The 14,666-nt window shown below is 36.0% G+C and overlaps 1 protein-coding gene across 18 annotated transcripts in view; it reads right to left on the reverse strand.

Moving 5' to 3' along the window:
* Window positions 1-14,666, reverse strand: part of STARD13 (StAR related lipid transfer domain containing 13) — a 750,665-nt gene that overhangs the window by 108,115 nt on the left and 627,884 nt on the right. The window contains exon 1 of one of the 18 annotated variants that reach the window (XM_072616429.1): window positions 7,082-14,503. The exons of the other annotated variants lie outside the window; for them this stretch is intronic. The gene's annotated coding sequence lies outside the window, so the exon portion shown is untranslated. Of the gene's footprint in view, window positions 1-7,081; window positions 14,504-14,666 lie in introns of those variants that run through there. 18 annotated transcript variants of the gene reach the window in all.

The following is a 14,666-nucleotide window of genomic DNA, read 5'->3' on the forward strand; positions in this document are numbered from 1 at the left end:
ACATACTTTTCATGGTACACAGAGCCCTTACTTATATAAACATATACACATACCAATATGTGATGTGAACTTCCGTAATCTTGAAGCAACTTCAAGGAAAACATTGTTTTTATAAAAGAACACATATTTTCCCATGCTTCTTCAATTCTTGTGCAAGACATTTTTATGAGATTCAAGTAAACTATATTTTGTTTGGTTTCTTTTGTTCTTCCCTTCTTGCTGGATTGAAACATACTCACAGAATCATTTACAATGATAAATTCTCTTTTTTATTCTAATAAAATTATTCAAAGCAATAGTTAGCTTGAACACCAAACAATTCAAATGCATAAAGCCTTTAACCACTCTGGATATTGCAACCTCTCATTTTCTTGAAGCAAACATTCATTTTAGATTCATTTTGCTCCCCCAAAATGCTTGTTTTGTTTAGTATGAACTTTATTCCAGTAACATAACATTTGATTACTACAACATTATTTACATTTTACTGCCATGTTGAAGAAAACTCAAAATTTCTTGAAAAAGGCCCAGAAAAACCTTGCTTTATTTACATCTCAACAGTAAGGAGTATTCTTTAAAACAATGAAGACACAATACTGAAAAAGCCTTGCTCACTATGGGAAAAAATCCATGGGGAATACTTCTCTTGGTATATACCACTCACTAAATTATTCCTCCTCCTTCTGTTCACCCAAGTAATGTTCAACCTGTGTTTAGTCACCTGGAACTGACAGATATTTCTCTAATGTTAAGGATGCCATGGCAACTAGACCTGTAGAATCAAGAACTATGATCGCTAGTATCTACACCATGAGTCAAGAAGAAAAAATACATTTATTCTATTACTTTAAGGAGGCTTAGGAAGCAGAGCTCAGCAAAAGTCATTTTTGACTGACTGGAGAACTCAGTCCAGGGGCCACATGTGGCCCTCTAGGTCCTCTAGCATGGCCCTTTGACTGAATCCAAAGTGAAGTTTGGATTCAGTCAGAACAATACACTTGAGGCCACAGGTTCCCCACTCTTCAGTCTTATTAGCCCATTAGACTCAAGAAACTTAGTTTCTCTCTAGAAATGTGAGGTGTATTTTCGGGGTATACCTACATGAAAGGGTCCAAAGAGATCTGGAGGAAGAACTGACTTTGAAATCTGGATATTTAAATTCTATTCTATCAGCTCCTCAGAAAGATGGAGGAATGACTAAATATAAATATTTTAGGAATAAAACTAAAAAATCTGCTGTAACTAAACTGACTTGAAGGATAGGAATTAAACAGTAATCCTAACCCAGCATACCCATTTTGAGAAAGGTATAGCTTTTCTATGTATTTACAAACAACTTCTTTCCTCTGTAGTAGAAATATGACGCTATATAAGCTATTAAAATTAGGGACAGAGATCAAGGTAGACCATGGCTAAAGTTCTACTCCCCAGCACAGTTTGAAAAGGACTCTGGTTTCTTCCAACCAGGCAAAAGCTCTGTAAGGTCCTAACAAATCAGAAAAGTTTCTTCTACAGGCCCACCAGTACGGGATTTTTAGTTCACCCATCTCATAGCTACTGTCCAAACCCTGTTAATGGCCAAGTCGTTTTTTCTAATTTTAAATTTCTAGGAGAAACTTCTGCCATCTAAGTGTTTTCTTATTAACAGTTTTGACTTGCACATACTGACCAACTCAACATGCCTAACACTGAATTCGATAGTTCCCTTACTTTCTCCTCTCCAAACCTACTCTTCCTTCTGACTTCCCTATATCTGTTCACATAACCCTGATTTTCCACTGTCATCCAGGTTGGAATCCTTTCTGTTGCCTCTGACTCCTTTTTGTGACTCTTATCAAATTAGTTGCTTAATTGCCTTTCTTTTACCTGTTCTCTCTCTCCTCCATACCTACTCTTACCACCTTAATTCTGGTGCTTATTGCCTTGATTACTGCAAGAGCCTCTCTGCATCTAGTCTCTCTTCCCCTACAATCCATCCTACACATCGTTCCTGACACAGCTCTCTGATCATGTAACTACTCTCCTCAAAAACCTCCAGTGGCTCCCTATTACCCACTGATCCTGTTCTTCATTGTGCTCCATGATTAGAGCTCAATTGTCAATGATGCCAGAAGAACAGGCTAGTGCTGGGCCCAGAACTGAAACAAATCTTGTTATCTTTTAACTCAGCTCATAGACTATCCTGCTTTGGTAAAAGGATATATGAAGCATTTCTGTGGTTTCTCCTGATAAAACATGCACAGAAAATTATGATAAAATGTCGCTGCCTCTGCCATTTATACTATGTGAAAAGAGATTAAATAAAAGATTACAAATGCTTCCACAGTTTACATAGTTTTCTTCACAGTCACTTAACAAGTAGACTCAAATTTTCTCCTTTTAACTATTCTTAACCTCAGCCTGAAATAGATAGCTAATGTTTCCACAAAGAATTTTTATTTTCCTGACCCAATTTTACATGAGAAGAATGAGTTAAATGGTCTTCCTTTAGATTTTTTTAATTCTACATCAGGAAGGGCAATACAAATTTTGAATTAATCTTCAAATACTTCATTCAGTATATATTACTTTGTTTTTATCAGACCTGAGACTTTAGTAACATAGGGAACTCCCAGTAAGAAAAGTCCCTCTACCAATGCAAATCAGTACCTTCTCTGCAATTTATGATGTTTGGAGAGTTTTCTGGACTACTGAGGTTAATGACTTGCCCGGAGTCATACGCTGACTCTGTGCCTAAGGCAGGACTGGATTTCTTAATTCCAAGGTCAGCTTTTTTGCCCATTCTCTGCCACACTGCTCCTCATCAATACATTAAATATATATATATTTTTTAAAAAACTTGCTTGGAAAAAAAATGGGTTGGTAAGAAACTGTTACCCATGAGATGTTCTAACTTTTCTTCGGTTCTACCTTATGTATTGCAAGGAAAGGTACCCTCAGATTAACCATATTCATATCTTTGATAGGAAACCTCTGCACCTGTTTTTTAATAAATCATAGAACAAACCTCTTCATTTATTTGTAATGGTTCTCTCACCAAAAGATGCAACACTGATTGTTAGTTTTTACTTAAGTAAAAGGGTGGTGGAAGGATAATGGTTCTTTTCAAACTATAGGCAAGTTTATTGTCTATTAATTTCTTTTTTCCCTAACAAGTGTTTTCAGATAGGATTTTTGCTTAATGGTATGCACATTTATAGTTTAAATGGTTAAATTTCTCTAAGCAAACTGGAGATCTTAGCCTTGTCCTCTCTCTCTACAGCAGAGGTTTTGAGTGAAGAGAGGATGATGATCTATCTGTTAATCTGGTTGGGAGAAAAAAATTCTATCTTTATTTTCATTAACCTCTTACTGAAATTTGGCATTTTCTTTCATTATTTAAAAAACATTTTAATAGGTCCAAAGATTTTATGAAATTATCTAAAGGGTCTATGCCAGGGAAAAAAAATCTCCTACCCTAAAGGCTGCAGGTAAGAAATAATAAAGCCATCTAAAAAGATGAAGCAACTAGTAGAAAAAGCAAAGATGGCTTCACTTTTCTGAGCGGGGATAATGATTATCCTTGAGACTTGCCTATTATAATGTAGAGGAATTGCTCAATAATCCAAGAGGAAAGGCCTGAGAGACTGTCAAGACAGTGGGCCTAGGCCCAGTACAAGAATGGATCATCAGCCAATGCAAGTAAGGGGGGAAGAGATAAGCGCACTCAGCAGTGCAGGGGCAGCATCTTGCCACTCAGCTCTAAGAAGAGAGCTGGAGACAGTATTGGAAGAATTATTTCTTTGGTTTTTATGAAGACAGAGTAAAAAGTACAGGATGACCTAGTTTAAAAATTAGACATCTTAGCTCCCTAGTGCATCATATGTTTCTAAATCTGATGGTGGTACAACGGGTAGAGTGCTGGACTTGAAGAAATGCGTTAAAATCTTACCTCTATTGGGGTGGGGGGAGGGGACAAAAGGGGGGAAAATTTGGAACCCAAAATTTTGTGAAAATGAATGTTAAAAGTTAAATAAATAAATAAATAATAAAAAGAAAAAAAAAACCTTACCTCTAGACATTTACTAACTGCACGATACTGAACAAATCACGTAACCTGTCCCTGTCTCCATTTCCTCAGTAAAATGGAGGTGCAGTGTATAGAGTTCTGGGCCTGAAGTTAGGAAGACTCATCTTCCTGACTTCAAATCTGGTCTCAGACACTTACTAGCTGTGTGACCCTGTGCAAGTCACTTAACCCTGTTTGCCTCAGTTTCTTCATCTGTAAAATAAGCTAGGGAAGGAAATGGCAAACCACTTCAGCATCTTTGCCAAGAAAACCTCAAATGGGGTGATGAAGAGTCAAACATGACTGAAAATGACTGAACAGGAACAAAACGGAGATGACAATAATAGTACCTACCTTACAGAATTGTTGTGAAGATCAAATCATGTTTATATATAAATATACAGATAGATACACATAGAATTTTATAAACCTTAAAGCATATAGATATTGTGACAATGATAACAGTAAATGCACTCTGAGCTCCAAAATAGGTGGAATAGTAGATAAGAAATTTAGCATATCAACATGGATGTCTCAGGTCCTCTTGATTCTTTATTGGTGAAAGTCCTGATCTGGCAGTTTAAGAGCAAACTTCCAGGAGAATCTTAACTGAACTTTCACTAATGAATAATTGGGATGTAAAGTTTCAATTTTGGCTTTTACGATGAAAAATGATAAAGGGAAGGGGACAGGAGAAGGTTGCTTATATTTACTTGTTCTTTGAATCAATTGTTATGGGTATCCACTGTTGCAGTTTTAGGACAAAACTACAGTAGAGACTACTTTTTATTATTTATGTGCTATTTCCTTTAATAGAAGGTTCTGAGGGAGAGATTACAGAAGGCAGAATAAAATTAATAGAAGGTTCTGAGGGAGAGATTACAGAAGGCAGAATAAAAATACTACACATTGCTATACTGTCTCCTACAATTCTAATTTTTGAGTTTTTAAAACAGGTATTTTTAAAAGTCAATTATAATAATTAGGCAATTTTCCTTTATCACACTAAAGTATATTAATACTATTTTGATGACACAAACTATTTTTGTGCATATAAATGGTTAGCCTTGGGATTACATAATTCTTTTAAAAAAGAATTCTACATGACAGAAAATATTGATATAAATATCTTCAAAAAGAGGCATAAGAACAAAAATATTTGTAACATTAAACTGAACCGCTGAATTTTTACTAAGGATTTGCAGCATAATCGATGTAGAAATTTTGCTTAAAAATAATACCTAAAATGATAATTGCTTAAAGGCTCTCATGGATCTTATTTCACTGTCATTCAAAATATTTCTGGGAGGCAGAGAAATGGCCAAAATTACTGTCTCTATTTAAAATGGAGGAAAGTGACCCAAAATATAAAGTGTGTTTCCAGAGGTTACCAAGCAACAACTCAGCACATGGGATGATATTTTAGCTCCAATAGATGCTGCCCAGGACAATGAAGATAGTAGATGACTTATTAGCATAAATGTTAGGATGCTAACCTCCTACATTGGACAGCACACCCTACCTATGGCACTAATTCACTACAAACAGATTAGTAATTTAGGTTACATGGAACTTTATCTATTGATGTCATCTTCTATTCACTGATTCTTCTAGATAGAAAGAAGCTGTTAATCCTCAAAAAGAGAAGAAAACGGTACCTTCAACTATCAATTTACTGTATCTCCCAAATATGATGATAAAAAAAATGGTCAAAAGCCAAAGAAAGGTCCCTATAGAAACCACAAGGTTGTTAGTAATTTTACACTCTCATTTAAAGGTGCCAAAAAAGAAGAAAAAAAAACTAATGAGATCAGGATGTCAGGAAAACCATAAAAAGGATCAATACTTTTTTTTCCCCTCTCTGGTTGTCTCCATCAGCAGTCACTATGCCCTCTCTCCATGTAAATGAAATCAATCAGTGGGGATTTCTGTAAAATACATAAAACAGTCATCTTCCAGACTCTACTAGAAGATAAATGATTCCAGACATTGGATTGCAGCCATTTTCCCACACATGCTACGGAGTTTTTGTCATCCATATTGGGCCATAACACTGAGTGGTTTTTTCTTTTTTTTTCTTTTTTTTGAGTTTACAGCCAATGCTTCCACTTCTGGCTTGGAACAGACTGCCTACACTAGAATCACTGCAAAATAGTAGTCATTTCTCTGCACAAACTGTAAGAGAATCATCTAAGTTCAAATAATGAGGCTCATGAGTTCCTTTTCAGAACTCTTCATGTATACTTTGTTATTTCTTATGTAATCTTATCATTAGCCTTAGATAGTTTTAGACCCCTCCAGAATTAGCCAAATTGCTGGCTAATTAACCAAAAGGCATCTAACTCCAAGCATAAACACTTGAGTGTACCTTATTACTATGAATAACACAAGTCCAACAAATTCTAAAACTTGTTAACACAAAGCAGTAAGATTACTTTATAGTATATTTTTCCCCATGAGAGATGATGTTCTCTGGAGAAAGGTGAAAGTAAAAAAGACCTTGTGGCAGCTTAGACTCACTTATTTTTCCTCAAAATGTATGCCAACACCAGCAAAGTGATTTACGAGACACGTAGGAAATTTGGGGCATATCCAGGGCTGGCTGAGTAACCTACACTCAATGGGATAAACAACCAAGTACAATTTATTGCCAGCTGCTTAAAACCGAAAGATAGGCCAGTCTCTTATTAAAACTGCCTGTTAGGAAAGATGTCCAATAATCTTCAACCACTTTAAAGGAAAACAAGAACCAAAAATAAAACCACCATCTGAGGTCAAATAAGAAGACTTCTAAGTTTTGTTCGTATGGTAGTAGCTTTCAATTAAAAGACAAATAAACATGAATAACTAAAGTGGCACATACTGCCTTTTATTTAAAACCAAGTTCCACTCACACAGGATGTCAGTGCTTCAAAATGCAAAGTACTCTTTGGGGGATATGGTATATATCCATTCAGAGCTCAAAGTGGGAGAAAAGTAACTAACTGCCTGTCGACCCACCACCGCTATTTGTACTATCCGATAAAAACTTACTTTGTCTAAAAATGTCCTTAGGCTGTGAACCCAAAGCACTTTCTTCATTTCATTTTCTGCTTCCTTCAAAACAGCTTCTCAGACTCTGACAGATGGTCTCTCTGTCACTGAGTGCTTCTTTCTCGTTATCTTTGCCAGCTAATCTTTCCCCGATGCTTAGCTGTTGTCTGTGAGACTGAGTTCTACATCATCCCTGGTCTGATCAATGGTCTGCTCAGTTTGAGGTTGGTTTTTAGCCCCGCCCCTTGCTCTAAAAGAAACCAAGAGAAAAAAAAAAACCCCAACAACCTCACAGCTGGATTTCCTATAAATCATCCCATTTCACACTGGCTTTGCAGCTATGGCAAAATCTACTGCTCCATCACTACTAAACCAAAGTGTAATCCTTCACCTGGAAGGTAGGCACCCAATAGTCACACCCATATTTTCCAGTAAATCCCACACTTGTTTATAGGAAGAGATGAAATACATGAAGCAGTTCTAAGTATATACATAAGACCAGTAAAAAAAATGTGCCTGGATGCTTTTAAATAATTAGGTCTGAAAACCATGAATTTTGTTCTATGTCTCAAAAGAATATAGGGAAAGAATAATGCAAGAAAACATACTGGTTTATTCAGTAACCTGAAACAAAGGTCATCATTTTCATTCAGGTAAAGAAATATCCTAAGCACCTAGCTCTGTTTTTATCCTACACAATTATATCACCAACAAATTCAGGGAAGAAAGAGTAAAGACATTGGAAATTATATTGCATATATTACTTAGCTTTTTAAAAACAAAATTTTCTAGATGTCTTTTGTTTCATATGTCATTTGTTCTGATATTCCCCCAGCTGAATCCTCCCTTATAACAAAGAAAACTGAACAAAACAGCTGTCTCAGACAGTAAGGCAACACTGTCCCAGTTCCACTTCCCCCTGCTGTCCTAAGTTTTCTTCCCAACTCTACTGAGAGAGAAGAGGATGCTTCAGTATCTGTTCTCTGGGACCAAGATTGGTTATTGCAAGTAGTGAGTTCCACTGCCTTTCAGTAAAATTTTGTTTATGTTATTGTAGTTCTTACATGTACTAAGTTCTAAGGTAGCTCTTCAACAGTTGGGGACTAGTCATTAAAAAGGAAACGCCAACCTGAAAAATTTATAGGCAAAGTAACCAACTGAAACATTCTGCGCAGTATACAAGGATTATTAAGCCCTGTTCAACATTAGTGCCATGACAAGTCTTTTAATTATTGGGTCTGAAGGAATATATGCCACTTGAGCCAGGTTAAATATATGAATGATGTATATCTTTAATCAAGAAAAGACAAGCACCAAACTAAATACAATAGCCTGTGACAAGCTAAATGAAGGAAAGATATTTTGTGGTCAATTGGTTGGAACAGAATATATGTTGAGAATATATAACTTTCTAATACTTCAGTTATTTGTTTGGATTTATTCCCACTTGCCATGGAATTACTAGGAAGGGAGGGAAGAAGAGAGGGAGACAGAAACAGACAGACAGACAGACACACACACACACACACACACACAGAGGAGAGGAGGTGAGGGGAGAGAGAAAGAAGAGATAGAAAAGAAATACAAGTGGACCAAGGAAAAGACTGAGGACAAAAGAAAAAGTTTTCTTGCAGGTTTGTAATAAAAGTGCAGTCACTTAGCTGACTCCTAGATTACTACTAGACAAAAGTCTGATAACACTTACAAGTCACTGAAAAGCAGAAGAGTTACTCTTAGGCAGATAGCCATGAGTATATGACATTTAAAAGTCAATGCATGGGAACTCCTAGGCTACATGAAAGCTCAATCATTCTGATTCTCAGTTTTTCAAAATGTGAATATTTCAAATGTAATTTACAGAATTACGAGCAGAGGAGGCAGCACAGTATATTGGAAAGAAGTCTGAACTGAGAATCAAGACACCAGAGCTCTTGGCCTGGCTCTGATACTAATTAACTGTGTCACTTTCTCCAGGTTTTAGTTTCTTTACTGGTAAATGAGGAGGTTTGAAAAAATACCTATAAGGTCCCTTCTAAATCTAAATTTGCGGTTCAAATTAAATCAGAATAAAGTTTACACCAGACTAATAGATTAGGTTATGCCACTGATTCTTTGAACAAATGAACAACTGATAGCTAACTAAATAAGTACTTTTTTTAATTGATAAATTCCATCTTGACACAACAGAGACTCCCCCAACTCACACACTCTTATAACCTCCCACAAAGTACACTCCTTCCAAAGAGTTAAGCAAAGCTACCTAAGTTACTGTGACAGATACTACATATCATATCATAGTCCACAACATGTGTGTTTTGCTTTGTTTTCCCCTTTGCAACCCTTCCTACAAGGATTTACTTGTTTCTTTTAACACTTTGTATTCATCAGACCTTACGCCACAATAACATTTCATTGAAGTAATATGTAATAGTTTGATCAGCTAGACTGTAATCACTGTTCACATATTTTCTTCCTAGTACTTTTTTGAAATAAATAATATTGCTATGAATATTTTTATACATGTGATTTTTCTGTGGGTACAAATCGAGTAGTAGAATCTCTAGGTCAAAGGATATTATCCATTTAGTAACTTTTCTTGAACAATTCCAAATAGTTGCACAGAACAAAAATCAGACCAACTGACAGAGACATCACCAGTGAATTAGTACGCCTATATTTTTCAGTCCCTTCAACATTTAATTTTCCCATTTTAAACCATCTTTGTGAATTTGGTGACAGTGAGATCACAGGTCACTTGTTTTGCTTTTCATTCACCCAATTATTATTGATTTGGAATAATTTTTCACATTTTTTATTATTTGTATTTCTTCTTTTGAGAAGATTTTATGTCCTTCCAGCTCATCAATTAAGGGAGAACTTCTAAACTTCTGGATTTGTGTCAATTCCCTATTTTGGAGGGTATTAAACATTTATCATTGATAATTAATGTACATATTTTCCCCAACTTGTATTTTTTTCCATTCTCGTTGCACTAGCTTTGTTCGTTAAAAGTCTTTAAATTTATAATTAGGATTATCTATTTCATTTCTAAAAATCCATCTTATGCAAGTATTTTCCTCCCAATTTGTTTTATTTTAAAATCCCACTACTAGAGGAGAAAAGACACAAACTTTGCAGTCTCTTCCCATATATGTGAAACAAAGGCCTTTTAAAGAAAATGCAATTATCTACAAAGAGGACAATCAATGATGCTCTTTATTTTCACTGAAATGTAAATGTATGGAGTCAACTAATCCACATGAATACCGTCTAATACCAACGCATATAATCTACCTCAAAATTTCACAAACTGGGCAAGTGTAGCATAAACTACCCAGTTCTTCAATCTTGCCAAGTTTTTCATCCAGGTAGCAGTTTAACTATGGGTCAAAATTTCATTTCTTTTCATTAACATTACTCTTCTTCTGTGACCCTGGGCAAGCTTCTTAACTTCCTTGGGCCTTAGTTTTCTCATCTTCTAAATGAAGAAGTTGGTTTAGATGATTTAGAGCTAAAAGGGATCTCATCTCTCAACTTACTACTCTATGATCTTAATGTCCACAATGTCTTTTTAGAATTGTTTATTTTATTTTAAATTTATGGAATAAAACAAACATTTCCATAACACAGTAAAATAAAAAAAAAGATGGTTACACGTGAAACTGCAAATCTATTATGTACAACTTGCTATTCCTTTTAAATAGGTAATAAAACTATCAAATATATTTTTTTCTTCCCTTCTTTCACCCCTCCAGGCTACTATTAGACACACACACACACAAAATCATTCTATATACACTTCTATTTATCAGTTATTTTTCTGGATGCAGATAGTGTTTTTCTTTCTTCCTTCCTTCCCAGATAGTTAATTTGGGTATAACAGTCAAAGTGACTTAGTTGACCAAAGCTGTTCCATCAAGCAATGTTGCTGTTACTGTATACAAAGTTCTCTTGGTTCTGCTTAATGCCCGAATTTCTTCAATCCTTCCCAATAATATGCCATATCTCCTTTTACTGTCGAATCTTTGTATTCCTTTTTAAGACCTTGGGGGCATGAGACATCTTCTATAACCTTTCTCTCTCTGCAATTTCAAGTACAATGACTTGTATGTAGAAGGGGAGTTAACAAATGTCTGCTATTAAATACATACAAATCCCATCACCTCCAGAGGATACTTTGCTCTGCATAAGATCAGGCCCTTAGCATCCCTCTTTCCCAGTTAAGGTTAAATACCACCTTCCAATTAATACCACCTTCCAATTTTTAAAATTATTATTATTTAAAAAGTCAAATTTTTAAACTAACAAGTCACTTGGACAACAAGTATACCAGAGTATAAACAAGTAAATACATGTACCAAATATGTAGGTACACACAAAACAGGTAACAGTAGGTGCAAACTTGCATAACAAATGCTTAAAAACATTCAAAAGCCTCTAATATCTCATGATCCTTTTTCATGCTGTAACATGCAAAAATTTTTTTAAAAATGATGAATGTTTCAGGGGCTTTCAAAACAGTATATATGCCTTTGATACTGTTTCAGTTGTAATCACCCGCCAATTACACTGAAAAAGAAACAACTTTAGGGAAGACATTTTTGTAAAGACAAACACTCTACGCAGTAAATCCTTTCTCAGAATGTCATAACTGTAACTGCACATTAAAATCTTTTATTTTATACTTCCCATTGCTTCTGATTCCCATTTCAATAGTTTCTCCAAAAAAAAGAAATCAACTCTTACCTCATTATATTATAAAGGTTCACTTTAGTATTGAGTATTTGCCTTTAAAATGTCAAGTTATTAGACAGCAAAGCCGACTGGTGCAAAACCAACCTACCTGCTCTGTGCTATGCTGTTATGCTAAAGTAGTTTAGATTAATAGGACAAGTACGGAGACTAATGAACCCACCTGTTCAAACTCTTTCTTAAAAAAATAAATACCATAAGCGAAGTGGACTGAATGATGACAGTATGAGGTTTCCAGAGGGAAAACTCAACAGCAAATATACGTGTTTGGTTTCATCACACCAGTTACAGTTAGAAAATGTCAGCATTGCCTTAACCTATTTACATAATTCATTTAAATACAGGAGCATATAGATTTGTTTTGTTTTGGTATTATAGCATGCACACAAATATATGGCCTTGTGATTTACTTTATCCCATTCAGGTAGAAGAAAATTGGTGAAAAAGCGGAGGAGGGTGAAACCAACCCAAAACCTTAATATCAACAATGTCATGCCCTAAGTATTATAATTATAGAAAATATAATTATATGCAAACACAAAAGACTTGAAGGATGTATTAAGCAAGAAAAAACCTAAAAGATCACCATCAGCATCTCTTGTGCAAATCTAGTGCTAGCCTGGTCCTTTGATGCCAAGGAATTGAATTTATTAGGTTTTCTTCTTTGTGGTAAAGAAAGGTGATGAAGTTTTGGAATTCATCAGCTCCAGATATAAGAATATTAACAATGAGGCAGAAAAGTACCAACTAGTAACTATGATAATGATGATCTCATGTTGGGTATTAATAAAGTAAGCCACAGCTCTTCCACCCCATGCCCACCTCCCCTCCCCAAAACAAAAGCAGCTCTGGACTCCCATTGATCCAAGTTCATATCTTAGGGATACTCTCTGGGATCAGGTTCTCATCCAGAACAACTCAGAACCCTTGGCTAAGGATATTCATGGGGAAAAGAGAGTAAATCTAATTTCTCTTCCATTAGACAGTCATTCAAGTACTTGAAGATTAGTCTCATCTCCCCTCAAGTCTTCCTTTTCCAGGGTAAACATAATTAATTTCTCTAGCCTACAATTTTATGGCATAATCTCTATACTTTTCACCATCTTGATCACCATCCTCTGGACACTATTCAGTTTATGAATGTCCTCCCTAAACTGTGGAGTTTACAACCGCAAACAATGCTCTATAAATAATTTGACCATGCAGAATACAGCAGAATTGTCACCTTAGTGCTAGACACTATTCCTTCTTAGGGATACTGACAACTTTTGCTTTCATTTCCATCAGTAACTTCTAGGTGTGGAAGGAAAGGTCTTCACTAATGCAAGCTGGCCCCATCTCTGAATTTGAGTTGTCTAGTTCACCAATAAATTAAATGACTTTCCCAAGGTCATTCAGTCAGTGTGTGTCATCAAAGGTGAGACCTGAATACAGGTCACCCTGGTGGCTCTCCAATCACTACCATCACATTTCCTCTCCATTCCTCCCTTAATATAGTCTAAAATCAAATTATCTTTGCTTTTTCACTTTCTAGGTTCATACATTCCTTCAGCTCTCTGCTTGACCAGGATCTTGATCTTGGTCTAGAATTCTTAGATACTGCTATTGATCCATCTAGAATCTACCACTTCTGCCTGCACAGCTACCATCCACTTTCTCTCAGCAAATTGTTACAGTCTTTACTTGTATTTCCAGCATTTACCTCAGTGTGTGGCATATTAGTAGGTGATTAATAAATGCTCTACAGTATCTGATGACTGGCTGATGGTGAGACAGCCAAAGCGAAAATGCCTCTGGGACCGTTAACAATATTTTCAGCTCCTAAGGGAGTCAAGCCCACAGCTCCACTTGTCTAGTACACAAAAGGGCCCCCTAAGGAGTGGGGAAGACCTTTTGATTTATCCCTCTTAAGCAGCATACCCCAGTCCTCATTGGTAACTGAGTTAGGATGATGGCATTTCATCCACTTCTGTCAGGGGAGGGGCTCAGACTAGATCATCTCTAATATTCCTTCAAACCTTAAACCTATGGTCCTGGGACCTCAGTCTTATGATTCTGTGATCACGAATGATTAAGGCAAAAAGCCTATGGTTTTGAATTTTATCTAAAGCGTACATCTTGACATGGGGTTATGAGGAGATTTATCTAAACGGTCGAGTGCTTATTTTTTCTAGTTCTTGAAAAACAGAATTCCATAGTCAAGACAAAAACAGGCCTATTTTTGTTAGCACATAAGTCATTGGATTAAAAATAATCTCAACCTTTTCCCTATCCCTATTAAACAGAAGGCATTCATTTTGTTTTGTGCATTTGTAGTTGATTGCTGACAATAGTTAGAAAATATTTTTAGACTAGAACAATCTCGGATTCCAAGCTTGTCCAAATAAACTTAAGAGATCTATTTAAGGGGCTTTGGAATCCTATACACCCAAAACCTGTTGTAGAAGCAGCCCAATTTCTCTGAGATAGCTGCAAAGTGTGGGTGGCCATAAGTGTCCTTGGCAGCTACAAGGCATTTGTTAATGCATTTGGCTTTAAAAGTTTTTAATCATGCTTATCAACATAGGCAAGCAGCCCTGGCCACAAAAAGATTAGCCACTCTGCTATAATATTCCCCTAAATCCTAGAGCAAGAGCTTTAGTAGAGAGTGATAACAGACTTTGCTAGCTTCTTCCCTCCCAACATTTTCCAAACCTTATTCCCAACCCCACCCCACCCCCTCTCCTTTCTCCAGATTACCTCCCTCCCGAATACAAAGACCTGACATCTCTTCCCCAGAGAGAGAATCAAAGGCCAACTATTTATTTATATAGCATTTAAAAACAAAAAGCCC

The sequence above is a fragment of the Notamacropus eugenii genome, chromosome 5 (assembly GCF_028372415.1).
Source record: "Notamacropus eugenii isolate mMacEug1 chromosome 5, mMacEug1.pri_v2, whole genome shotgun sequence".
In the NCBI taxonomy this organism is placed as follows: domain Eukaryota; kingdom Metazoa; phylum Chordata; class Mammalia; order Diprotodontia; family Macropodidae; genus Notamacropus; species Notamacropus eugenii.